The following is a 27,603-nucleotide window of genomic DNA, read 5'->3' as shown; positions in this document are numbered from 1 at the left end:
TTTGTAGCTCTGTCTTCTCAAGCTTCTGGAAGTGAGAAGACACTTTCTCCGTTACACCTCACTCCCACCTTTTACCATTACTCTTACCACTGAATCTGACTTTTTGCCTGTCATCAGAATTGGGAAGAGAAGAGGTCTTCAGTCACCTGTTTCTCCCCAGCATCTGTTCTCCTACCCTATGGATAACTCCAGTGCTTGCTTCTCTTGCTTGCTCAGCTTTCCCAAGTCTCAGTGACAATGATTTTTGCCAGTTTCACTGCTGCTCACAAAGTTGTGAATAGTAACAGTCAAAAATGATTATCACTACAAAAAGTTTTTTTTTCTCTCTTGCTGGTAATAGCTCACCTTAACTGATCACTCTCTTTATAGTGTGTATGGTAACACCCATTGTTTCATGTTCTCTGTGTATATAAAATCGTTCTACTGTATTTTCCACTGCATGCATCAGATGAAGTGGGCTGTAGCCCACGAAAGCTTATGCTCAAATAAATGTGTTAGTCTCTAAGGTGCCACAAGTACTCCTGTTGCTTTTATACAGAATTTCTGTAAAACCTCTTCCTGAAATGGAAATGAATAATTTCAGTTAACATCTTTGAAGTTACTGGGCAGCTTGGCTTGATTTGCATTTTGGATGCTTTTATTTTGTGTCCCTTCTGTTGATGATTGAACCTTCTGGTGTTTTCTATGCTGATAAATTCTCGGCACTGCACTGGTTAATTTGAGGATCACTAGTAAGTGAACCTGTTTCACATTCATCACTGCAGCACCTGTAACTGAAGACATGCAGTGATACTAATTCAGGCCTTCATGAGGACAGTTGTTCTTTGGTAATTCTTAAACAATGGTTGAGGTGGTAGAGTTGTCCTTGCACTGCAGTGTCTGAGCTTGGCACTGCTCTTAGGATATGTGTGTCTGTCTTTAGGTGCTGGTTGTACTCTTACTGTCTGTCTTGTCTGGAGTTATTCTATATAGGTCAATAGACAGTGCTCTTTATATGATATTAATGATACATACACAACACATACTGCTTTTACATGGAACTCTCATAACAAGAATAGAAATGTTTTGTAATCAAACCTTACATTCTTCAGAGATTGATGACCTCCTTCCTGCAAAGTAAATCTTCCAATCATTATTGGCAAGTGGATTGATCCAAGCCATGCTAATTAGTCTGGCCAGTGGGCAACATTTTATATCACTGGCTGTCAGATGGATTAGAAGGAGAACTATCAAACCGTTGCTTTTAAAATTTGAGTTCCCATATTGAAATAATAGGGGTTCCATGAGATTAGGACGATCACAACAGAAATCAAGAGATTTGCCATGTGGTTTGGAAGAGAAAAATGAATTTTTAGCAAATGTTATCATTCATAGCTACGGAAAACTTTACTCTCAAATGGCAGATGCACATCACCATAGAAGCACAGCAACAGACTTCTCTGGATATACAATGATACATGGGAATTGGATAAGATCCTTGCTTCAAAGAGTGTTAGGATCTTAAATTTATCATCATGGCCATAATTCTTTCCTAAGAGGGAAATATTGGGTTAGGTTTGCACTGCAAGTATGGGCTTATCTACACTGCAGTTGCCCCACTGCAGCTATGCCATTGTAGTGCTTAGTGAAGATGCCATCTATGCTGATGGGAGAGCTTCTATGGACTTAGGTACTCCATCTCCCTGAGAGGCAGTAGCTATGTCAACAGCAGAAGCCCTCTCGCCGACATAGCACTGTCTACACTGGGAGTTAGATCAGTATAACTACATTGCTCAGGGAGTGTGGATTTTCCACACCCCAGGGTGGCTTAATTATACCAACATAAGTTTGTAGTGTAGACCAGAATTTAGTTCGCAAAAGAAATATTGGAAAAGGAAAGGGAAATCCATAAAACAATTTTATAGGGGTTTATGCTTTCCATGGTACTTCCACTGAAGAGGAACGCTTGGGAATGACTATTTTGGTATTTCTTTTTAAACAAAAGCTCTGTGATGAGGTTTTTACTTCTAAATCCTTAGGAACTTTTGAAAATCTTCCCCCTTGGGGCACAATCCCTAGCTCTGAGTTAGGAATGGACATTCATTCTCATTCTGTGGCATGCTCTGCCAATTTACCATCCAGGATTTTCCAGCTCTATATGTATCTTTGTACAATTCCTCATTTGCACTACTGGTATATTTGGATGTGCTCTTGGAACCAGGCCACCTAAGACAAGCAGGAGATACAGCTTTGTTTGATTTGCCAGGTCTCATAGTGAATAGGAGGAAAACCCCCAGATCCTAGCCAGAATACATATTATTTTGCAAGCCTACAGGGAACATGTTCACCATGGGAAATAGAGATCCTAAAAAACCACCCCTGAGTGGCTTAATAGTATGGCAGATTAGCTAATCTGATCAAGATACTTCCTCGAAATGCTGGCCCACCAGCATAGCGGGCTTGCCAGGGCACAACAGAAGTATGCTGTGCTCTGCCAATCCTGCGGTAGTGGCAGCAGAGGCGGTGGGGGGTTGTTCAGGTAGCACAATTTACAGCAGCTTTGAAACTGCCCTAATTTACAATACACCTTCTAGCATCTAGTAGGCAGTACAGTAGAACCTCATTTTTCCTGATGACCAGTAATATGAACCATTTTTCCTCGTGGGGAAAAAAAAATCACATAATGAACATTATGTTGATGAAGAACAAGTCAACCACCCCTCTTTACAGTCCAATGCCTTTAGTGCAGGGGTGGGCAAACTTTTTGGCCTGAGGACCACATCTGGATATGGAAATTGTATAGTGGGCCATGAATGCTCATGAAATTGGGGGTTGGAGTGTAGGAGGGGTGAGGGCTTCGACTGGGGGTATGGGCTCTGGGGTGGGGCTGAAGGGTTCGGAGGGCAGGAGGGGGATCAGGGCTGGAGCAGGGGCGCAGGAGTGGGGCAGGGGTACAGGCTCTGGGCAGCGCTTACCTCAAGCAGCTCCCAATGTATTGGAAATTGCTCTACATGGGAAAAAAAGTGATGTGATGCACTGTGCTGCAGCTCTGAGATGTTCAATTTTATGAAGTCCTCCATCCACAATTAGTTCCTAAAATTGGGGTTCTATTATAATCATCTGTGTGCTGACTTGACTAAAGGACAAAAAGGAAGGACAGTTACTTTTACGTATGTTCTTCTTTTTGTAAACTGTACTTTTATAGTGCTATCAATTTAATGAGTTGTCACAATGATTTTATCAGCTAGCATTGTGAACGTTTGCAGATTTTCTCAGAGGGAAGTCTTAGAGTTGAACATTGTCACTGCAAAATAAATAATGAAGTTGTTTGAAATCCTGCATCTAATTTGCAAATACAGTTTTCATAATTCAGCTGTGCATTGTGGTCTAGTGGGTAGACTATGGCGATGGAAGGTGGGTTTCCTGGGTTATATGATCTCTGCCTTGTGTGACCTTGAGCAAGTCACTACCCATCAGAGGTCTTTTGACTTAATTAACAACTGTGCTTTTAAACTAATAATTTGCTAGTAGCATAGCAAAGTAATAGTAATAATAATACTTAGTGTCATTGCTGCTCAGCATATCTAAAAAGAATAAGTAATCTTAACATTTTATATTCTGTTAGCACCCTGATTGGGGCCTTCATTTTGGCAGGCACTGAACAAATACATAGGAAGAGAGTTCCTGCTTCATAGAACCTAGTGTCTAAAAAAAAAAGTTTTAAAATAAATCTAAGTACCTAAGAAAATATTTCAAATATCCAAGTGACTTTGGCCCCTAAGTCCCATTTTTTCAAAAGTGATTTAGGCACCGAGCAGACATGGGCTTCATATCCAAAATTTACAGATAAATTCTAAAATTTGAGATGAAATTTATTGGTAATCTTTACCGAACAAACATCTTAACAGAGGAAAACACCTTAAATTTAAACAGGAAAACAGTGCAAATGCAACTTTAGAGAAGTACCATACTTTTCTATGAGTCTGAGAGTTTCATACATTTCTGTAGTCCTGAGTAGGGATGGGTGCATAGTTGATCATATATATGAACATTTTTAGACTTATTTATGCGTAGGGAAACATTTGTGTCTAAAATAGTTGTTTTTCCCACAGTATTTCAGTTCCTGTATAGTGAAATATTATGAGAAGCCTGTATCTTGTTTTATTTCATCCCCATAAATGGTCCCCAAGGTAAAAAGCTCATGAAAAACACTAACAATCACACACACTTAAGAATTATTCAGATTCCTGCATAGCTCTAAACTTGCCATTATGGAGAGAGAGGAGTAATATAAATGCTGTTCTAGGCAATCGACTTTGTGTATGCAGGAGATATTTATTCTGGGCCTGGTTTTTAAATCTAGCTGCCTAAAGTGTCCATGCAAAATGCCCTGGGGGCAAGAATAGTAATATAGTTTACAAAACGTTGTGCAATGGCAATCAGTAGTTACTGTAACTCATCAGTGAAATTTCATTTTAAATATATTGTATATGGTGAACTTCAGTTTGGTTCTTAATGGTTTAGCTGAACATTCATTTGGGCTGTGGTTCTGGCTTATTGAGATTAGCATTGAGGATCTATTCATGCTTTTTAAAATTGTAGTTTCTGTACTTAACTTTACAATGCTAGGTTCTTTATTCAGAGTATTTATTTTGTCTATGAAGTTTAAGAAACAATTACTTCTGTGATACTCATATGTTACATGGATGAACTTGGGGTTTTGCAGTTATGATGACTCTGTGACTGCTGTCCTGTTCAAACAAAAACGCTTCAAGAATCTTATACTGATTTTGGTAGGCTGTTCTCATGAGTTATGATCAAAGATAGGAATGATCAGATAATGGGAAATGTATTTTCATATCCCATATCCATATTTCAGAGATTTTGGTGAATAAAAGTAATTACTGAACATAACTTCAAGTTACAATAACTCTTTTAGTAAGAGGTTTTGGGTGTTTATTGATATGAGAATGCATCTGTAGTTTTATTTCTCATATAATAAAATTTCTCAGTAAATTCAACTGAGAAAATCAGCATAAGGCAGCCAACCTACAGCTTGCAAAAAGCTTTTATCCCTACAAAAAAGGATCTTTTTGACCTGAAAGACCTTGTATGTTGTAATAGATTCTTTGGACAGATAAGAAATCATCATTCTTACTGTCTTTGCATCAGAAAACAAAACTTTAAAAAATTTAATCAATTAAGTTCAAAATCAGCACTTGTTTGTTCATTCAGCTATAACTGGTGGTACTATTAGTGTATTTAATTAACACCAATATAAATCTTTATACCAGTAAGGATCCAGTTTTCCTTTGTTTGACTGTAGTATTTTGAGACTCTGCACAATCCAAGATAGCTAAATTAAAGGCAGCTGAATGAGATTTGGGATGGGACAGGGAACGTACCATGAAAGCTTTAGCTACTGTCATGTTGTCAGCTACATAAATTAAAGCTATAGAACCCTATGTCATAGCTGCTAGACTCTGTGTTCCTAAACAAAGTAACTTACCATTCTGGGCTGCCTGGATAATTAATATAAAGATTTGGCTGTTCAGGAGTGCACATCTGGTGTAGCTAGGAGACCTCCTCTGACAGGCAAGAGAACAGGCTGCTAGCCAACTTTACAGGAAATGAGGCCACTGAGGAGCTGGGTCTTCTCCCCCCTCTTCCCCCTCCCCCCCCCCCCCCCCCCCGGGTTTAAAAGGCAAGATGGATAAAGGGTAGTGTTTTCTCCCTACCAGGGTGATTGACAAGAATTACCTGGGAGGAAGGAAGAAAGATATGGAGCCTTTAAATGCAGGCCATCCTCCTTGAGCAGAGAAAGAGGCCAGCTCTAAATGGACCTGTTACCTCCCAACAGGCATATGGTAGCATTTAGTTTGCTTTGGATTAAGGAAATGCATTATTGTGGGAACATACTGAGTGTCTTCATTGTTAAACAGTAAGATGCTTATAAATCAGTCACTTTTGTGGGTTTTCCAGAATAGATTTTTTGTTAAATATTTTAGGTCTCCCTAGTATTGCAGTGCAAATATATTAGGAGGCTTATTTTAAACTCTGGTGTTCTGTTCTAAAAAAGTAATTTTTTAAACAGTCTTTTAATGTACATGTTTGCCTCAATAATTATACTACACGGCGAGTTAGGAAAGAAACAATCTTGTTGTTTGTAAACAGCCAGTCCTGCAAACTTAACCTGGAATCTGAAAGTCAAGATGAGTTTCCCTCTCACTCGCACTCCTGGTAATAAAAGCTACATATGCCAAGCTCTTACACACATGCAATCCCATTGTCTTCACATATATGTCTTCAAATGAGAGCTGTGCAACTGCATTTCCTTTCAACAGGTCTGCTCAGGTGTAAATGGCTAAAACTGAACAATTCTCTTGATGCCATGAGAAGGATCATAATCCAGCTCACTCCCTTATGTTAACAGGAGTAACGTTTAGGGCACGTCTACACTTGAAAAGTTACAGCGCCGACGGTTACAGCTGCTCAGAGAGCGCCGAAGGAAAACCACTGTTGTGTGTTCACATTGACAGCTGCCTGCGCAATAGCGTGTTCATGCTTGCGGTGCTATTCGGAGCGGTGCACTCTGAGCAGCTATCCCACAGAGCACCTCTTTCTTTGTGTATGTCCAGGGATCATACCCAACCTTTTCCTTTGGAGTACGATGCAGCGGGTGCTGTACTTCAGCAGGGCCAAACTGCAGAGGGATGGGTGTTGAGTGCAGTGGATATTGGGAGTCCACAGTACTGGACTGTGAGGAGGGAGGAGTGGAATGCTGTGGGTTGAGAGTGGAGCCAGGAGGTGATAAGAGTGTGTTGGCGGTGTATGTGGGGAGGGGCGCATGGGAAAGAGTTTTGCTGCAGGGGCTGCTTTCTTGTGTGCCGTGTTCTCCTTTCATTCTCTCTTCTCATTGTCCCGCCACTCCTTCAATTCCTGTTTCTCGGCCGCGGAGTGCATCATAACATCACGCAGAAAGTCCTCCTTAGTTCTTCTTGGCTGCTTTCTAATTCTGTGCAACCACTCAGCTGCCAGTAACAAAGAGGGAGGCTGGGCTCCCAAGGTCATCTCTGTGAAGTTTAAACACAACATTTTACAGAAGCACTATTGTTTGCAACACACAGAACACCAATTCAGTGATTTAAAACACAGCCAGTACTCACACATCTGTCACTAACTGGCTGACCCGAGGCAAGCACAAATGAGCCACAGGACCCCCCAAAACAGGGGCCGGGTAAATCACTCTTACTGGACCTTGCTGGACCCTGGGTATGTGGCTGTTGGGGAGAGCCAGCAATGGGGGCGGGGTGGGGGACTGATGACCATTCCTGTCTTCACGCTTTCCACAGGATGTGTTAATTATGGAAGATATCTCGCTGCTGAGGGTGAGCAGGGAATCAAGAGAGGGTCTTCTCCAAGACTGCAGCTTCCGTCCTGGCCCCTATGCGGCTCGCCTGTGTGCAGGAATGGTCCCCCCCGCCCCCCTGACACAGTGGCGCGGGAAAGTTACTGTTAATGGGCCAAGAAACAAAGGGGGTGGAACAGAACAAAGTGGGTTCCAGTCAGGAAAAATTCCCCAAGTTCCCACCTGAGCTGGAGCTAACAAGAACTGTACCGGGGAAACGATTGGGCCCAGACTAGGAAGGGGTCCAGTCTGTGAAAGAAGCTTATTGGAACATCTCTGAGGGTGAGATTTTATCTGTATTCAGTTTCCTACTATATTAGGCTTAGACTTGCGTGTTTTTGTTTTGTTTTGCTTGGTAACTTACTTTGTTCTGTCTGTTATTATTTGGAACCACTTAAATTCTACTATAAATATAAAATGAAAATACTATGTATGAATGGAAGTGAAATACAGCCCCTGAATATATTAAAATCTTCCAAATAGGGGCCCAGTTCTCAGGAAAGGTTAATTATAACAGAATTTCTGTAGAAAAACATCTATACAAGGGCTTTATCCCTATTTCTTTGCAAGTAATAGCACACTTCCCGTCCATTGCCCCCTCATAACTTAGCCACCTTCAACGAGGAGAGGAAAGCTTGATTTGGTAATTGGATAAAGTGATCTTATCAGGACTTCTGGGTCCATCAGGATGTCATTATGGAACTTCACCATGCTGTGATCTAGGTCAAAGCATTTTTCTGACCTCTCTATGCCTCAGCTAGCCTATTTTTATATGGTTAATTTACCTTATGAGAGATGTTATAAGGCTCAGTGTTCAAAGTGCATTGAGAACCTCAAATGATAGGCACGCTTAATTTTATCCTTTCCTTTCCTCTTTGTCACCCACTTCCTTATCTGAGCATTTAATTGACTCTTTTCTGGAAACCGTTCCACTTCCATTCTATATTTTGTAAGATTATTTATAAAGATGCTGTTTCTGAGATGAAGATGAACTAAAGAGCGAGTTATGAAATTTTGGTCATCTGCCCCCAAAAATCATCTAGACCAAAGCAATGATAAAAGTTTAAATGCATAAAGTTACTGAACAAAAAGTAAACCCCACAAATATCACTATAACAGAATCATTATCTGTTTTGAAATACACTGTAAACCTTTTTTCTGCTCATGACCAGAAGTAAGATTTCACTAAAGTGCTGCATGTGTGTAGGGGTCTATCCGCATGTAATAATTTGTGAGATTGAGGCATATAGTTGTAACGGCATCCCTGCTAGTGGTTTTAGGTCTTTCAGGCACCAAGCAATATTTGGATTTAGGCTTAGTGGCAAATAAATATGGCCACTACCAGAGCAATCTGTTCTCAGGGCTGAAGGGCATAATTTGATATTTTGTACCTTTTTTCCATGGCTTGAGAATGAATATGTTTCTCTGACTACTTCATGTTTTCAGGAAAAAAAAATGCGCTAGAGAAAATATCAAACCACATTTTAACTACACATGAAGAATCTCATTTAATAACAAACTAATAATTAAGAAAAATTTTGAATAGGGACTCAAGACTCTGAGGCTGAAAGGTTCCCCCAAAATATGCATTTTTTCTTCTTTACATTAATTTACAGAAATTCAGAGATCTCCCAAGACCAAATAATCCTCCTTCATTGTCTTTCTAAAGGCATGTCTACTTGGTGGGATAACGTGCCTTATGGCTGTGTGACTGCTAAAGCACTGTAATGTATTGTCCATGTACAAGTGAGTGGTATGCACTAAAAATTCCCTAGGGAAGAATCCTTCTGTTGATGTAGCTGTGCCTAATTTAGGAGTTAGGTAGACTTAACCACGGCATGCAGGGCATAACATTTTTCACAGCCCTGAGCAACGTGGCTAGGTCGACCTAATTTTTAAGCGTAGACCAGGCCTGAGATAAGGTTTCTGCAGTTTTAGATTTCCTTCACAAAACTCATCTCTCATTGTTTGTGGGCTGTTTCATTAAACATATCTACACTATATAGGTTCTAGTTAAATTTAGTTCTCCCTTTCTTTTAAATTTAAAAGATAACTTTTCTTCTTGATTGTAACCTTCTGTGCTACAACAAATTAATGTCGTATTTTTCCTTCATAAAAGAGAGGACATAATCTACCTTTCTAAATACTAGTAATTAAGAGTTTGTTAGGTTAAAATCTTCTATTATGATCAAGCATCTAGATCAGGGCTGGGCAAACTTTTTGACCCGAGGGCCACATCTGGGTATGGAAATTGTATGGCGGAACATGAATGCTCATGAAATTGGGGGTTGGGGTGCGGCAGGGGGTGAGGGCTCCAGCTGGGGGTGTGGGTGCAGGAGGGTGCTCCGGGCTGGGACTGAGGGTTTCGGAAGGCAGGAGGGGGATCAGGGCTGGTGCAGGGATGCAGGTTCCAGGCCGTGCTTACCTCAAGCAGCTCCCAGAAGCAGCTCATGCCCCCCCCCAGCTCCTACGTGGAGGCATGCCCAGGCAGCTCTGCACACTGCCCTGTCTGTAGTGCTGCAGCTGTAGCTCCCATTGGCTGTGGTTCCTGGCCAATGGGAGCTGTGGGGACGGCACTTGGCAGGTGTAGTGGCAGCTTGCGGAGCCCCCTGAATGCTCCTATGAGTAGGAGCTGGAGGGGGGGACATGCTGCTGATTCCAGGAACCATGTGGAGCAGGGCAGGCCCCCGACCCCGGTCCCCGTCTGGAGCGCCGGAGAGGGGTCAGAGCCCAGGAGGCAGCTGGGCTCTAGCTGGAGCCCCTCACCCATCCCAGGGTGACAGCCTGAGCTGTGAAGTAGGTGTGGGGTTCACAGCAGGGAACCTACCAGCCTTTCTTGTCAATTTCAGGGTTCCAGCTCTCCCTGAAATTGACAACAATTTTAGCCAACAGCCAGTTTAAGTAACTAAGGGCTTCGCTACACTTGCAAGTTAGAGCGCATTAAAGCAGCCCCAGGCACCCTAACTCATGACCCGTCCACACTGGCAAGGCACTTAGAGCCCCTGGACGCTGCAGCTGGAGCGCTCCTGGTAATCCACCTCCACGAGAAGCATAACGCTTGCTGCGCCTTGGCTGAAACGCCCCAGCATCAGTGTGAACAAGGTGTTGCATTACTGTGCTCTGATCGGCCTCCAGAAACGTCCCATAATCCCCTTAAGTCAAGTGGCCACTCTTTTCATTGTTTTGGAATGCGGATATGCCCTTTCAAAGCTCCGTTTCTGACAGCTGGCATGCATATCTGTTCCGGGACAAAGCAACCATTAGTGTGGAATGTTGCTTGCTGTGAGTGTGAGAGAGAGAGAGAGAGAGAGGCGGGAGGGAGGGGGGGGGTCTGCTGCTGTCTGAGCTTACAAGACAGCATGCTGACATGATCTCAGCCCCCCAAAAACCCACTCTCTCCCCCTGCATACACACAACATACTCCCTGTCACACTCCACCCCCCCACCCCCCACCCCTGATTTGAAAAGCACATTGCAACCACTTGCATGCTGGGATAGCTACCACAATGCACTGCTCTCTGTGGCGTTGCAAGAACTGCTAATGTGGCCATGCCAGTGCTCTTGAATCTGACAGTGTGGACACACTGCAGCACTTTCCCTACTGTACTCTCCGAGGGCTGATTTAACTCACAGCGCTCTACATCTGCAAGTGTAGCCATGCCCTCAGTGTCTGTTGCCTTACCTACACCAACATAAGCTCTGTACCTCTCATGGAGGTGGATTTATTTTGTCTGTGTAGTAGGGCACTTAAATTGGCGGGAGCAAGGCTGTAGTGTAGCCGTTGACATAAGACAGCTAATATCGATCTAACTATCTTTGTAATGTAGACCAAGCTTCATTAAGTTGAGGCTAATACCACTTTAATATTCCTTGCCTATGTGGTCGATAGTAGCTTTGTTTCATCTTTTAGCACCCTACACAGCTCTGTATATGCTTTCTAATATAAATAAACCACAGTCAAACTTGAATGGAAGGAAATAGCAAAGTGACTCAGAGCGATTAGAGAAGTTGGGGCTGCTGCAGGCAATGAAGAGATTTTTGTCCTATTAAATCTTACATCCCGGAAGAGAATTGCAATAAAGTAAGTTTATTTTTAACTTCATATTATCCTAAGGGCTTCCAATAATTAAACAGTATAATAGCTGGAGAGGATGTGGATTCCTGGTTAGGAGGGAGTCTGTTTCAGGTGGTCCACTGCAGGAGAATAGGAGCTAGTAGGATAAGCATTCTTCTGGCAGTTCTTAAACAACAGATCAGAATCCTGTAAAACACAAAGCTGCCAGTGTCCTGTATGGGATTTTAAAGTGATCACACATTATTTCCCTGAGAAGTGCACTACAGGTTTAACATTGTATCAAAGAAAATAGAATTTCAGCACATTTATTTTACTGAGTAAAGTTAATAGTATATTGTGCCAAAATATGTCATAACTTAGCTCTATTTCAGTCATTAGAGAAGAAGGTAAGTGGAGGGGAAATGATCCAGTAATTCAAGATTATTTAAACTAGAAGCATACAGTGTTGAATTAGATTTATTTTGGAGAAAGGTAATGTAGGCTTAGACTGTTGTTAATGTTTAATGTTCTGTAGCATTCTTCACAGAAATAATTGAGCATCAGCACATTAGTGATCCAGTCAGTGTAGTTTGGTTTGAGTGATTATAAAGCTTACTGCAGCATTCATTTGAATGCAGTCTATGAGCTAATTGGTGAATGAGGCCATAATTTATTTATAATGATAAAACTTATTTCAGATGAACAATTCCAGTCATTTTTAAAAACGTTATTTGAAAAGAAGAAAAAGGGCTTGTATGGTTCATAGAGAATTTCAGTACTAGACTGTTGAGACTGTTGTTCTGTCAGAAAGCTGTCTAAAATATTTCGTTGCTTCTTTTGCATGATAATTTTGCACTGCTTTGATCCATCTTGGTTTTAGGAGCCTTTCAGCATAAGGTGTTTTTTAAATGTCAATCGACCTTTTAGCTTACAGTGTTTCAGCTTGTGGGTCTGAGTCAAGGGAAAAAAGTCTGAGGTATAGGTTTTAAGCTAGAGCTGAAGTCAAAAACAAAAAATGACAAAGATAAGTTAAAAAAATAAGTTCTGATATAACTGGTTTCAGAGAAGCAGCCATGTTAGTCTGTATCTGCAAAAAGAACAGGAGTACTTGTGGCACCTTAGAGACGAATACATTTATTTTATTTTATTTTTTATTTATGCTCAAATAAATGTGTTCGCCTCTAAGGTGCCACAAGTACTCCTGTTCTTTTTTCTGAAATAGCTAACATTGTTTTGAATGCTAGCTAATTTTTACAGCACAATTCCTTTTCTGCTTAGGTCTATTAGGTAGCTTATGTAAGGCTCAATGAGAAATGAACCAAAGCATGAACCGTTTAATGATTCATTCCTCAGAGAATCTTAACTGTATACCAGTGAATCTGGCTTTAATACCATGAGCAATACGTTCTGAAACAGGGAGGGACTGCTACCCAGAAGTCTTTTTTTAGAACAAATAGGTAGGTGGAACTGAAATTTTTTTCATTCCATTCAAGGTTTTTGCAGTAGAAAGTACCTGAGTCATTTCAGAGATGCAGATAACATCATTCTTGCTGAAATCCCATGGAGACCTTAAAACAATGATCAGAAAACTGAACACAGTGTTAGGAATGTAAGTTTTAAGGTTGTTTGCTGAAGATAAAGGTTCCTTAAACATTTAAGGAGGAGAAGAAAAATTAGAAGCTGCTCGACAATTTTTCTTCTCAATCCAAGTGAGGTAGACTGTTCCATCTGATAAGGGAAAGAGAAGAGTCAAGACTGGAGCAGAGCCTTTGAAAGGCTAAGTTGTTACCATAAGAAGTAATCTCCCTTCTTGGTTGGTTGGTTGGTTTGTCTGTTTTGTTTGTCTGTTTGTTTGTCTGTTTGTTTTTAAGGACTTAACATAGCTTGTTCTACCAAGTATGGCATACAGACATCATCCTTAAAATAAAGCAGAGGGTGAAAGCTCCACAGTGAAGTCAAAAACATTTTTTTGTTGTCACAAGAACAAGTGAAAACACTACACCTAGGTGAAGGATATTGTGTAGCCTGAAGCAGACAACATGGCAATGGGCTGCTCATGATACAGCAACAGGAGATATTAGAAGGATTTAAAATAGCACCTAAACCATAGCATAATAGGAAAGTTGTGGAAGAAGCTACTATCTTTTCTTTGGACCTACATAATCAGATTTAGCCCAGAATGCTTGGTAGCACCCTGGAAAGACCTTTGTCTTCAGGAAATAGAAAACAAGTGTGATGCTTTTCTTATATATATATTTTTATAACTTTTAGACCTATTGCATATGGGGTTGACAGTCATTTTATACACATTTTAAGCAGGTGTTCCAGTTTTACAATGAGTTGAAATAGAAATGGAATATAATGGAAATTAACTACACAGAATTCTTATAGTAAATTTGATGATGCTGTAAACTTTAAACTTCAGTTTGCGTTCAGAATATATAAGACTTTTAGAGAAGACTTGCTAAATCGATAAGAGGCAAAGATGATTTTTCATTGCTAAATAAATGTGTTGGTTAATACTTCTGGCTTCTAGGAATATAAAATTTTGTGTGACACTATGGAGTGTTTCATTGGCCAATATAAAATCATTACCTTTGCAATAGTTTCAAATATAGGAAGCTCACATACATTCTGAACGAAAAAGTCTGTAGGAAATTAAAAACTTTGTAGCTCTTCCTTTTTATTTCTCCATTGGCTCTGATCACGAGCTCTGATCCCTCCCTCTTTGGTAATTTCTTACTGCCCTGCAAGAGTATAGTAATTTTAATCAATGATCTATTCCGTGTTCTGGGTAGATTGCAGGCTAAGGCATAAAGCCACATAGATAAAGAGGCGTATGTGTTTGTGAAAGGGTTTCATCCCGGCAGTAGAGACTCTTGGAGGCATTTTTCCTCAGTCCCTCTGCGCAGTCAGTGGTGGCACCTGTTGTACCTCTACATAAAGTACTGTGCACTCCTTCATCTCTCCTCCTCTGAACCATCTACGTTGTGTGCCCGTTCCACAAACCTCCAGGATTGCTATTACCACTGTTTGTCGAGCTGCTTGGAAATTTTTTACAAAGGCCTTTTTCATTCTAAACACTTTTTTTTTTTTAAAGCATCAGTTTTGGAACAGTGCCTGTGGACAGGGAAAATACTTTGAAACCAATTTTTATTTTCATTTTGGAAAATTTTCATTTCAGAATTTCTACTGACATGTCATGAAATAATGTAAAAATAATTAAAAATGAAGAAAAAACATAAAATTCCAAAACAAAAATTGAAACTGCAGAAAGTGAATTTTTTTTTTGGATTTTCCATTAGGCCGAAAATTTCAAAAATATTTGGGTTTGTCTCAAATCAGAATGGAAACAAATTTCAAAACATAGAAATTCCCTGCAAAATGGCAATTCCAAGATTTTACCAGCTCTGTCAGCGCTAGAATTCCCTGGTCCTTGCTTATTGTCTTGTTCCCTTTCGAGGAGTGTGGAGAGGGAGGATTCTTGTGTCCTCCACCCTCTCTTGGTCACCCATTCATGCAATTAGGCACAGTCTAACTTAAACTCATTTTGGTGTTGTTTATTGGAAGTAGAGTGAACATCACAAGTACAATTAAAAGTCAGCTTGCCAACTCAGGTGAGAGAATGTTTTAGAACACGCCCTAATTGTGAAGACCAGTTGGAATATTATTCCTACAGTATATTTATTTAAGTGGGTTTGCAGCGAATATTCAGAATTCACTTCCCAGTTACCTGGTTGAATTGGAATTTTGTGGAACCACTGCTATTTTTTGAAGCTGCTGTCTTGTGTCCCAGAACCTAGGGTTCTCTACACAAGGATGCTTTGGAAAATTAATCCGAATTAACTAAAGGTGTGAATTAAAAGTGAATTAGTTAAACTGCACTAAATACCAGTGTGGGTGTTCTCCTTCAGAATTAAAATGACATAAATTAAATTTAGCTTACTTCACTTTGAAAGAGAATTAAGCCAAACCAAATCAAGACCATATCAGTTCTGAATGAGGCCTTGTCTGCATTAGATACTTACATCAGCATTTCTATCTGTCTCAGGAGTGTGAAAAATCCACACCCCCTGGGAGACATAGCTATACCAGCCTAAACTCCGGTGTAGACAGTTCTAGATTGCTGGAAAAATTTTATTGACCTAGCTACCACCTCTCGGGGAGGTGGATTATCTGTGCCGACAGCTGAATTCTTCCCGTCATCATAGGTAGTGTCTACACTGAAGCGCTACAGCAGTGCGGCTGTAGCATTTTAAGTGTAGACATACCTTGAGTGTCTACACGGGGATTTAATGCAGTTTAACTAATCCACTTTTAATTCATACCTTTAGGGCTTGTCTACACTTACTGGAGGATCAATGCTGTGGTGATAGATGCTGCGGCGGTCGATTCAGAAGGTCTAGTGAAGACCCGCTAAATCGACCACTGATTTCTTTCCCGTCTACTCCTGTACTCCACCTGATCGAGAAGAGTATGGGGAGTCGATTGGAGAGTGTCTCCCATCGACGTCGCATAGTGTGGACCCCGTGGTAAGTAGATCTTAGCTACGTCGATTTGAGTTACGCTATTCACGTGACTCAAATTACGTAGCTTAGATCGACTTTTCCCTTTAGTATGGACAATGCCTTAGTTAATTGGGATTAATTTTCTTGTAAATCTCCATGTAGGGAAGCCCTGAGTTTTCTTTGGGAAAAAAAAAATTCAGTCTGTTGTCCTCAGAGCTGTGAAAATAACCTTTAAAAATGTGAAGAGTGTAAAATGGATGCAGCATGGTATGCCTGACTCTGTGCAGCCTGGAATAATAGCTCTGAGAGAGGCCCCTGATTTGGGGGACATATATTATCACTATTTTCATGTGAACCTTTGTGAAGGAGTTTAGCAGTGGTCGCAGAGCTGCTACATTCATGTTGTCAATAGTAACCACTGACTCAAGAGATTGCAAACACACACTGTTCCATTTTGTGCACATGCCTAAGTATTTCACCCATTTTCAAACAATCAGTTTCAAAAAGGCAGCTGAAAATTCTTTTGTCTTTCCACGTTGCTATTGGGAGATTTCTAAAGAAACTTTTCTCTCAGTCACTCTGATTTAATTATTAAACTAATGTGTGTTCTTCCTTGTAAGAGGTTTAATAATTAATTGGTAAGGAAACCTGGAGAATCATCTGAGAAGTGACTTAATGTTCAACAGAGAGAGAGGATGTGTGAGGTAGTATCTTTCATTGGGCCAACTTCTGTTGGTGAAAGAGAGAGCTTTTGAGCAGCACAGAGCTTATCTAGTACACTGCAAACAACAATTAATGTTCAACAGTCTTTTACCACCTTGGCTTTCTTGAATAATTCATAGGAGGGAGAAATATTTGCTGTATCGGATTACATGAAACAAGTATACTTTTTTAAATCTACATTATTTAAGAACAAATATTGCATTTATAACAGTTGCTTTTCGATAAACTCTCCTGCCAGTTAATTGACCTTGAGGCTTATGAGCCCTCACCTTGGGACTCACAACTCCAATTAAAGTAAATTATTTAGCTGTGAGCCCACAATACCAGTCTGCTGGTTACATATGTGTCCATATTTAATATTTTGCACTTTTATCTGGAATGCATATTTTAATAAGGCAAGTAACCAAGATGATGATCTTCTTAAAATTTGGCGTTTAGTAGGCTGGAAAAGATAGAAGCTGCTGGTTTGTAACAGCAGTTGGTTTTCATAGGATGAAACAAGCAGAAAACTACAATAAAAAACTGAACAATATTCCTGTGTACTCCTGGCAGAAATGACATTTTTTATGGATGTTATTGTGTTACAGAATAAGGGCGGAACGGGAGAGGATATAAAAAGGAAAGAAAAATAGTGAGATTTATCAAGACTGGTAAACCTAAAGTTAGGCTTAAAAGAGTTGATCTGGTCTGAGTGTTTGCCTGTTGCGCCATGATCCCTCTACTTCATCTGCTTTGTTTTTGATGCCAAATGTAGGGTATTCTAATTTACAAGTTTCTTATACGTTATTTTAAAAGAGAGTCATTTACGTGATTTTCCCAAACTACAAGCTCTGTCATCTCGCTAGGACATCAAGATTTTAATCACACAGCAGTTGTCATTTTGGACCAGTAAGGCCACAGATTTAATCACCCCATAGGCTGTTCTCTAAAATGAAAGCTGAAACATTGTTAAAATCCTAGCAAGCTGACCCATTAAGAATCACGGCCTTGTGGTGATCGAAAAAAATTGCCATCTGAATCATGAATGGTATGAAATCAAGCATTCTTATTTACCCTCTCATAATATGTGAACAAGAGGGCATTCAGAGACTGAAAATTCAACAAATTTAAATATGAGGAAAGGAAATACTATTGTACTATAAACTTTGTCTGAGAGGTTATGTAGACTAAATGTTGGGTGGAATCCAAAAAAGACTTGACAGTTTGGTGGATAATGAGAATTTCAACAACTTTGATCACAGTTCCCTAATTTTAAAATGTTTCTCTTTCTTCTTGCTGGGTGCAAATCTTATGCAAACAGGAAACTGAATCCACAAAGTGCTAAGTAATGAAAGAAATGCTTTCTCTGTCCAGTTTTCTCTACCAGCTATAGTAATTTTAGGTGTTACTTGTAACCATAGCACTTCAAAAATATCAGTAATTTTTTTTGTTTTAAGATGAAGATACTTAGCTTGTTGCCTGTGCAGCACTCCCTGGTCTTAATGGAGTAGGCAAGAAGAGACTGCTATTGGTAATCAAACTCGAGTCTCTCAAATAGAACCGCCATTAGGCAAACAGTGTGGTTTTTATGAGTGCTGTTACAGTCGTTCGGCCACAGTCTCAAACCCATCTCAGATTAGAGTGTTTCATGGAATTTCATTGGACTTGGGCTGATATTGTACATGCAATATCTCTCCCTACATCTGTCATCCTCTGGTGGCAAGAGAAGGGTGGATTGGTCTGACAGTGGTCCCCTTTCCCAGAATCTTGTAATGGTTCCAAACTGTTACACTCCCCCATTTTACTAATTTGAATGGAAGAAGAAGGTGGGTATCATTACAGCTCACATTGCATCTCTTAAAAATTCCATAATGACTGTTAGAAGGTAAGAAGGCCACATGATCCTACTCATCATAGGCAGAGGGCAGTGAGATGTGCTGTCTGTTCTGTTGCAGCCACTGATACAGTGTGCTGCTGGGTTGGTAGTGTCTATCAAGGCTTAACTCGTGCATTGTCACTTTTAGCAATCTTGTATGTAAGCTTGACAGCATAAATTGCATTAGATCTATAAATGCAGTGGCTGGTCTAGTATAGTTCACACACTGTAATCATCACTTTTTATTCATTTACACTTGACTCATCCTGAACCAAAAAAAGAAACTGAAGGTGTGGTGTTTTTTTTGTTTTGTTTTTTTTAGCTTGGAACAGTAAAAGTGCAAATTATTAATGCATGTGATCATTTTTAAATTTAATAGTTGTGTCTCAGAAATGCTTTTCTCTTGCAACTGAAGTATAATAGAACCTCCGAGTTACGAACTGACCTGTCAACCAGAAGCATAGGCGCCGATTTCCATGGGGAAAAATTGGTGGATGCTCTGCGCCCACCGGCAGCTCCCCGCCCCGCCCCCTCACCCCAGCTCACCTCTGCCTCCGCTCCACCTTCTCCCCTGAGCACACCGCCGTCCGGCTTCTGCCCCTCCTCCCCCACCCAGCGCTTGCACCGCAAAACAGGGCGGGAGGAGGGAAGGGGAGGAACGCGGCATTCTCGGGGAAGAGGCGAGGCTGGGGCGGGGATTTAGGGAGGGGTCCAATAGGGGCAGGGATGGGGTGAAGTCAGGGTGGGGACGGGGAGGGGGCCCGAGCACCCACCGGTGCCAAGGAAAGTTGGCGCCTGTGACCAGAAGTATGCGATCACGCAGCAGCAGGGAAAAAAGAAAAAGCCTATACAGTACAGAATTTTGTTAAGCATAAACTACTAAAGAAAATAAAAGGAAAGTTTAAAAAAAAAAAGATTTGATAAGGTAAGGAAACTGTTTCTGTGTTTGTTTCATTTAAATTAAGATGGTTAAAAGCAGCATTTTTCTTCACAGTAAAGCTTCAAAGCTATATTAAGCTAGTGTTAATTTGTAAACTTTTGAAAGAACCACCATAACATTTTGTTGAGAATTACCAACATTTTAAAGTTACAACCTCCGTTCCCAAGGTGTTCATATCTGAGGTTCTACTGAGTATTATCTATTGTTCTGTATATATTGGTCAGTCAGCATATCTGACTTAGACCCCATATGGGTTTATAACTTGGTTTTTGAAGAATAATTCAGCCTGGAACACTTTTTTAAAAAACAAACAAACAAAAAAACATGTTTGAAGTTGCTTTATTTTTGCCCTTGATGCTATAAAATATATCCACATCTCAAAGCAAATTTTTTTGCTCTTATTGTACCACCTAAAATAACATCCATGTTTAATCAGGATTTCTGATGGGCTTTTGAGTATTCCCATAGTAAGAACTTGTGAACGTAGGTATTTGTAAAACTAAATTGAAGATTGAACTGCCATGTCATCTTAGGTCAGCTAATACTGCACTTGCTTTTAAAAAAAATCATTTAAGTATTTGTGCTGTACAGAATGGACAGAACGCAACGAATATAACACTTTTAAACAATGTTGTATAAGTTCCAAAAAAGGCCAGAGCATTTTTTCTTAGTATTTCAAAATGTCAGTATTATTTACATGGCAGGTTTTAATAGTTACAAGGGTCTTTCTGACAATTTGTATAACCTTCCATGTGGATTTTTATCTTTCTAACAGATTCTTTAAGTTTAGAGTTTTTAAAAATATTTTTCTCACCCTTTCATTTCTGGAATTATAAATCATGCATGGCTTCAGTCAGTGTTTGCCGCCTTTTGAAAATTGAGGCCTCCTTCAGGAAAATGAAACCAGACACATCTCCCTTCATTCCTACCATGTGGTATTGAAGGCCCAGGCAAAATTAACAGTCACTCAGAGTAGATTGTGTAGATACTCGTATTGTGATGCTGCTTCTTGTTTTTACAGGTTTCAATTAACAAAATTGTTCACAAAGTTGACATTTTGAAGTATCATCAACGGCATCTGAATTAGCATCCACTGAAATAACTGGGGCTGTTCAGTAAGAGCTGTTGTTTCAGGCAGACATCACCGCATCGGTTACCTGCGGGTTGGGGGCAAGGTTTTCTTTGCTACCATAACAGGTGAAGACTAATGTTAAAAAAGACAGCTGAGACTGGAGCACAGTGGAGTCCCAGCAAAACCCCTTTCGATAGTCCTTTGTACTCCCCATACTTTGGAACACACTGTTGTAAATGAATCTCAATTTGTCTAATTTTTTTCAATGCTTTAACTGTATTAGGATGAATTATATAAAAATGCTACTATTCTGGGTTCTGTACACTAAGGTATACAGTACTGATGTCAATCATCTGAAAAAACAAACCCCAAAACAGGTTCCTGCACTGTATTGATGAATCTGAGGATGCTCTGCTTCTATATACGTGAAGAAAATAGGTTATTTGGCATGTCTCAACTTCTCTTTTCAACATTTTTACCAGTCTTTATTGCTGACAGTTGGTTTAGGAATATCACTGTATCTCAGGCCTGGTCTGCAGTAGAAACTTCAATCGGTTTAACTACATCGGTCAGGGGTGTGAAAAATCCACACTCTGAGCAGCATAGTTAAGGTGACCTAAGTCCCCCTGTAAGCAGGGAGGTGGATTACTATACCGATGGGAAAATCCCTCTCATCGGCTTAGCTAGTATCTACACTGCAACATTTTAAATGTAGACAGTCCCTCAGTTATACCCTATTACCACTGCTGCTTCATTAATCAAAAATCAAAACTACAAGTGCATGGTATATAAATTGCTATGCTCTACATTGTTGTCTGTCATCATACTATATTTCTGTGTCATCTTTTTAACATGCTTCTTTCTCCCTGCCTTCACCAAATGTGATGGAGTTGTGGCTTCAGAAGCTTTCAGGACTTCTTTCAGCAGAAGCAAATGCCAGCAAGCTTGTACAGGCATCTTCACCAGGCCAGAGTGCAGCCAAAAGTCTCAGACTTTATCACCTTACTTTCATTAACAATCACACTAATTTGGATTTTATTCCAGCTAGTATTCATGAAGCTGCAGCATCCACCAACCACAGATTTTAGTTCCCTGTTCAGTGTTAGAATTTATTTGGGGCTACATATGTGTTCAACAGATAAGAGGGGGATAATATAGCTTGGCATCTTCCTCTCTTCCAATTCCCTCAGGATTTACAGGGTTTTTAGCTACTTTGATGTGTAAACCTTGTCCACTTACCAATATACTCTTTCGAATATCGTACCTCCATTAGTTGATTAAATCGTTATTCAAATGTCTGTGCATGTGTATCCAGTAAGTAAAGGATTTAAGCAGCTTTTTGGTTTCTAATCCAGCTCAAATCATCTCTTTCAGTAAGTTTTTTTTTTTTTAAACCGATTTTTACCAAAAAATTCCCAGGTTTTACAAAAAGTATTATTCATTTTTTTCTGATTTTCACCCTACTTTTTAATCATTCAAATATATAAAAAATAACTTGTTTTATTAGGAAACTAGAATACATTGCATGAGATATATGTATTACAATCATACATTAGTCTGTGTGTTTATGCAAAGCTGCCTGTTGAAGGAAGGCTATGTATTAGTCTGGAAGATACACACAATAAACAGGCACGCATGTGAGCTCTGTAGCGCGTGCGCATCTGAATGTACTGATGAATCTCACACCCACCACGTACACATTTCAAGCTGTTCGCAGATAACGGTTTAAAGATCTGACACACTAAAATGGGAAGAGAATGAAAATCTGTATCAGAATATGTTTCAGAACACGAAGTCGTACCGTATTTGAAAGTTTGAAAAAACAAAAACAGGAGAAAAGGATGAAGTTGAGTGCATGTGCTGCAAATGGTGCATCTTAATTATTAAATGTAAATATTTAAAGGCAATTAGTTCTAAGTCTACAACAGTAAACTGTTTATTCAAATGAAAAGTTTTATTTGGGGATTAGAGAGATATTGTTTTCTTAAACTTAGAGGAGGCATTGTATTTTGAGTTCTGTTCTAGTTCTGCGGCAAACCACATTGATGATCGGAGTTCAAAGCATTAATCTACTGAATACTTTTCCCCCGTCTTTCTGTTCACCAAAATAAACGCTGATGTTTACCCAGAAAAATTAATAGTAGTTTTTTGCACTGATTTTCACCTGTTTTTGTTCTTGTGGTAATAAACACTGATAAATTCCTGGGAAAAATAAAATAAAATAAAATAAAAATGAAAACAAAGGGCCCTATTTATAGAATAGTCTTACTTGAACTAAGACTATTTTGGTGCAAGGGACAGGGCAGCTGTGGGGGGGCTTGGAGCTCCGGGGCCCCCACCACCCGTGGGGACTCAGAGCTCCAGGATCCCCTGCCCCCAGTGGCAGAGGGGAGCTGCAAGGTTCCCCCTACCCCCTCCCCAGTGGTGGGGAGCTGTGGGAATCCCTCTGCTGCCACTGCAGTGGGGAGCTGCCAGGGTATCCCCCACCCCATGGCGGCGGCCAGGGAGCTGCTGGGGTACCCCCGCTGTCCAGGGTGCCTGGGAGCTTGGGGGCCCGCTGCCTCCCAGTCGGGAGTACCTTACAGCTCTCTGCTACTGCAGGAGGTGGCGGGACCCTGCAGCTCCCAGTCACCGAGGCTGAAATCACGGATTCCGTGACCTCCGTGACAAAATCATAGCCCTAGTCATGGAAAATCATAATGTGGAAGACAGATGAAATATTGCGAAAAAATATTCGGATATTGCTTTCTATAATGGTAATATTATTTAGAGTACTACAAACTTCATATTTTAGACAGTCTATTTTAGAATAATTTAGAGGAAATACTACCATTGAACTGTTCAAATAAAACCTTGTGTTAATTTTCTTTTATAGATGGTGTAAACTTCCAAATTTTAAAATATAGGAAAGGAAAAAGCAAGCCCAGTTACTGTAAGTATGCAGATTTCATGAACAATTTCTGAATTTTATACTATCTCTGACTTAGCTTCAGTAGGGTTGCCAGTTTTGGTTGGATATATTCCTGGAGATTTCTTCACGTGACATTTTAAATTAAAGATTAATCTTTAATTCTTGGAGACTCCAGGCCAATCCTGGAGGGTGGGAACCCTAAGCTTCAGTGAAGTTACTGCTGCCTCATCAGTGAAGAGAAAATCAGACCTATTATGTTCCAATGATCCCTAATTATACATTGTATTTTTAAACAGGCCTGGAGTCAGGTATAGGGTAAGTAGAGTCTATCAGGTTTAAATATTAAATCAGTAAAGGTTATGGACAGAGCTGTTGCTTCTGTGTCAGTTTATAGGGTACAGCGTTTATAAATCTTCAGAAGCATTGTATTTAAATTTACGAATGCACATAAGGGAAAATAGCTATTTTTCATTACTGAGAATTGTAGAATATTTGAGCCACCTGCTGATTGACATTTAATGAAATGCTCTGTATTTTGAGTATGTTTATAACAATTTTATGGAAATAGGATAAGTATCATTCTTTTTTTATGTCCCAAGAGTATTTTTCATTTTTTAAGTCTGGAATTATTTGAATGTAACCTACTTTCTAGGCCAGTAGGGAGACAAGTGAGTGAGATCAGTAGTATTTTATACTATACTTTAAACTGTAGTCTGCAACTGTACACTGCAAATCTCTGGTTTAGCTGTCACTAAGGCTTTTGGGTGACTTTAATATGAAGTATTCAAAATACACCAGTTTGATGCCATGCATCATTGACTAAAAACTACTGCTGCAGAAAAAAGAAAGTCTTTAGTTCTTCGTATGGCAGATAATGAAGTAATTATTTGAAAGAGGGATGATGATTGAGAAGAACCCTACACAACATATGCCATGGAATCAGTAACTGGAGTTGGCAGGTTGCTAAAGTATACTTCTATAAATACTGTAGGAAGAAATTTAATATTTCTTTCACAGTCCTCGGTGACAACTCCAATACCTTTATGTAAAACAGAAGATAAAAGAAAAAGTAGGCAACCAGATGTTAGAAAATAAACACGTGTGAGGGATGGTCAGAAGAACTTCATTTTGAAATGCTAATCTCTATATAGTTTCATTAAAATATTCAGAATTTCTAGAACAGTGCTATAGTTGATATGAGTAACATATCTGAAATCCTGTTTTCTGTATCTTTTTTTTATTTGTGTAAATCTCATACATATATACTGTCTCAGTAACCTTTACAATATGTTGCTACTAATACTTAAAAGAAGAAGTGCTTCCCAGATTTTGTGACTGCTCAGTGAACAAGCTCTGTTTCCTTCAGGCAACTTAGATTATGGCCTTGAAAATCATTTAACTGCTCTCATGGGGCAGACATAATGGCCATTTATTTGCTTCATGGAAGTGCAGTTGTCTAAAATTTTCTTCCAAATTTTAAAAAAGCTTGTTTAACACATGACATGTAGAAATATTAAGCACATTGAAAACACTAATTTCTTCTGTGAATATTACACACTTTTGAGGCAAAGTGTTGTGTGTGCATACGGTTAAATGCTGAGCTGGCATAGAAAGTAAGACTGCAGTGATTTTGCATAATCAAAGGTGGATTGGGATCTATGAAACTTCACAGAAATGTTACTCAGCCTTCGGCCAGAAGACACTTAAGTGAATTTGGATAGAAAATGTGAAATTAAAATCTAGACTACCTTTCTCTGTATTGGACTTTACATGGAGAAACAAAATAAATAATGAATCTCTGTAGGTCTTCAAATTGTCATGAGTATTGTACTCAGCAGTAGAAAATTTTGGGTCTGAACCTGCTTCCGTTGAAGTTAGTAGGAGTTTTATCGTTGTCAGGACTGGCAGTGCGTGTGTTTAATTTTATTGCATTTTAAATATCAAGATGTAAATATTGACATGAGAAGACTAAATATGTTAAGGAACATATAACTAAGATATATCATTAGTGGTCTAATTTTCATCCACCCCAAGAAAGAAAACAGGGTTTCTAGGTTTTTAAGTACTTTTGCATAAGCAATTGCATGAATCACACATTCAAAATTAAATACCAGTAACAGTTTCCTTGTTCTATAAAGAGACGTGAAAATAGAGACATAGAAGTAGAAGTAATTTAATACTTGAAATGAAATTTTTTGTTCCTATATGTATGTGCTTAAGCTAAATTTAAATTATAAACACATGGTTAAGACCCATCTACGTTGTATCACTGAATTTTGTTTTTAAACCATAACAGGGGACAACAGTGTTGTAATAGGTACACCCTTGGGTACCCCTCAGCTCTGGCGCCATGGGGGACCCCTGGAGCTCCCTGGCCTCCACTGGTAGCAGGGGAGACCCCCGCAGCTCCCCGGCCCCCACCAGCAGCAGGGGGGAACCCCGCAGTTCCCTGCCTCAGGTGGGGGAGCTGGAACTCCCTGCTACTTGGCATCTGCCTAGTACCTTCCCATTTTATCATGGATATTTTCAGTAAAAGTCAGGGACAGGCTTCCGTGAATTTTTCTTTATTGCCTGGTTTCAGAGTAGCAGCCGTGTTAGTCTGTATTATTGCCTCTGACTTATCCTTGACTTTTAGTAAACCTATCTGTGACAAAATCTTAACCTTGACCATAATTTGCCATTTTGCCATGGTGGCCAGACAGAGAGTTTCTATGGATAGCCATTGAATTACATGTTTTTGGTTTTATCTAAGATAGTTTAAGATTTACATACTGTACATAATTTGTAGCTAAGTAACAAGAAATGCTGCATCTTAAATATGGTCTTGGTTTATTTTTAAATCACCATAGTCCTAGTCTGAGTGATTTCTCTACATAGGTTGTTAGTTAAAATTGAGTTCTATATATGTTGTCTCTCTCTTTTAAGGGCAAACTGCTGATCTGATTTGACCTACAATTAAAAACCCTGGTTGCACTGACTGACTAACATGCCCCACCTGAGACTGAAAATGAAAACTGGCCTTAATTTTGCCACAGTTTCATGTAATCTCTACGAAAGAACTGCTGTACAGGATCCTGTGCTTTGAGAAGGCATATACATAATAATTAATGTGAACTCTTCCCAAAGTCCACATGGAATTCAGCTATAGTATTGCCAAGCCCAGTAGTTCAAAAATCGAGTCAGATCCCTGCCCCCCAATCATACATTTTAAAAAAAAGATTATCATTGTGTGTTTTGGTCTGTCTCTTGATTTTTTTTTTTTATTTTTTTTTTTTATTTTTTTTGGAATTCCCTCTGCCCACCTCCAATGTGTGTGACAGTAAGTGTTGCCAACTCTTGTAAATGTATTGAATAAAGTAACTTTGGCCCCTAGGTTGGAGCTCTCACTGACTGCCTAATGGTGCAGAGCTTCCAGCTTCTCCCCAAAATTCTAATTAATTGTGTCCCCTACCCCCCAACCCTCCAGGCCAGCAATTAATTCAGACTCCCAGCCCACACGTCCGTTTATCCCCAGTCCCCACATCAGTTCTGCTCCTCCTGCAGCTCGAGGGTGGGGGTGGGGTCGTCTCTCCCTTGGGGGGCAGCTCTGGCAGGCTTCTCTTCTGCCCTTTCCCAGGCCTGTGGTTGCAGGGAGGTTGGGAAAAGAAACGAGCTATCCCATTGTTCCCAAGAAGGGAGGGGGCAACACCATAAGTAGCTGAAAAAACTGTATAATAGCAAACCCAGCAAGCACCTATTTGTTTTGCAGGTTGGTCATGTTCACTAGGAAGTGGAGGCAAGAGGCCAGCAGATCAAACTCTAGTCAGGCATTCAGGATGAAAATGAAGGATTAACAGTTTGTCTATCAGAAATTAATTTTTTGTCTCTTAACTGGATTTTTGGTTGTCTGAGACCACTCATGCAATAGGATTCTTTCTACCCTACCCACAACTTTACAGTTGCCAATTGTTGAAGCAGAAAATAGTTGAAATACAGACCAAAACACCCAATTTTCAGTGTGACTCAATACATGATAGAGAAGATCTGTGTTCAAGTATTGTTTCAGATTTGTGCTGGAAATTAGGAATGAGTATTGTTTCCTGGCCTCTTTCTAGCTGTAGCATGGATCGGTGGATGCTTACAAACTTCCACACCAGAAACTACTTTTTAAAGT

The 27,603-nt window shown here is 39.9% G+C and overlaps 1 protein-coding gene across 24 annotated transcripts in view; it reads left to right on the top strand.

Annotated features, from left to right (window-relative positions):
- The window catches only part of SGMS1 (sphingomyelin synthase 1), a 209,827-nt gene that overhangs the window by 128,489 nt on the left and 53,735 nt on the right, over positions 1-27,603 (top strand). For 17 of the 24 annotated variants that reach the window (XM_037904997.2, XM_037904999.2, XM_043550339.1 and 14 more), the window contains one exon: positions 23,415-23,471. The exons of 2 other annotated variants lie outside the window; for them this stretch is intronic. The gene's annotated coding sequence lies outside the window, so the exon portion shown is untranslated. Of the gene's footprint in view, positions 1-15,775; positions 15,974-23,414; positions 23,472-27,603 lie in introns of all 24 variants that reach the window. 5 more of the 24 variants (XM_037905001.2, XM_037904998.2, XM_043550334.1 and 2 more) reach the window with 1 other exon arrangement.

The sequence above is a fragment of the Chelonia mydas genome, chromosome 7 (assembly GCF_015237465.2).
Source record: "Chelonia mydas isolate rCheMyd1 chromosome 7, rCheMyd1.pri.v2, whole genome shotgun sequence".
Classification (NCBI taxonomy): Eukaryota; Metazoa; Chordata; order Testudines; family Cheloniidae; genus Chelonia; species Chelonia mydas.
The sequence above is the reverse complement of the archived record's forward strand: the minus strand, read 5'-3'. Positions and strand labels throughout refer to the sequence as shown.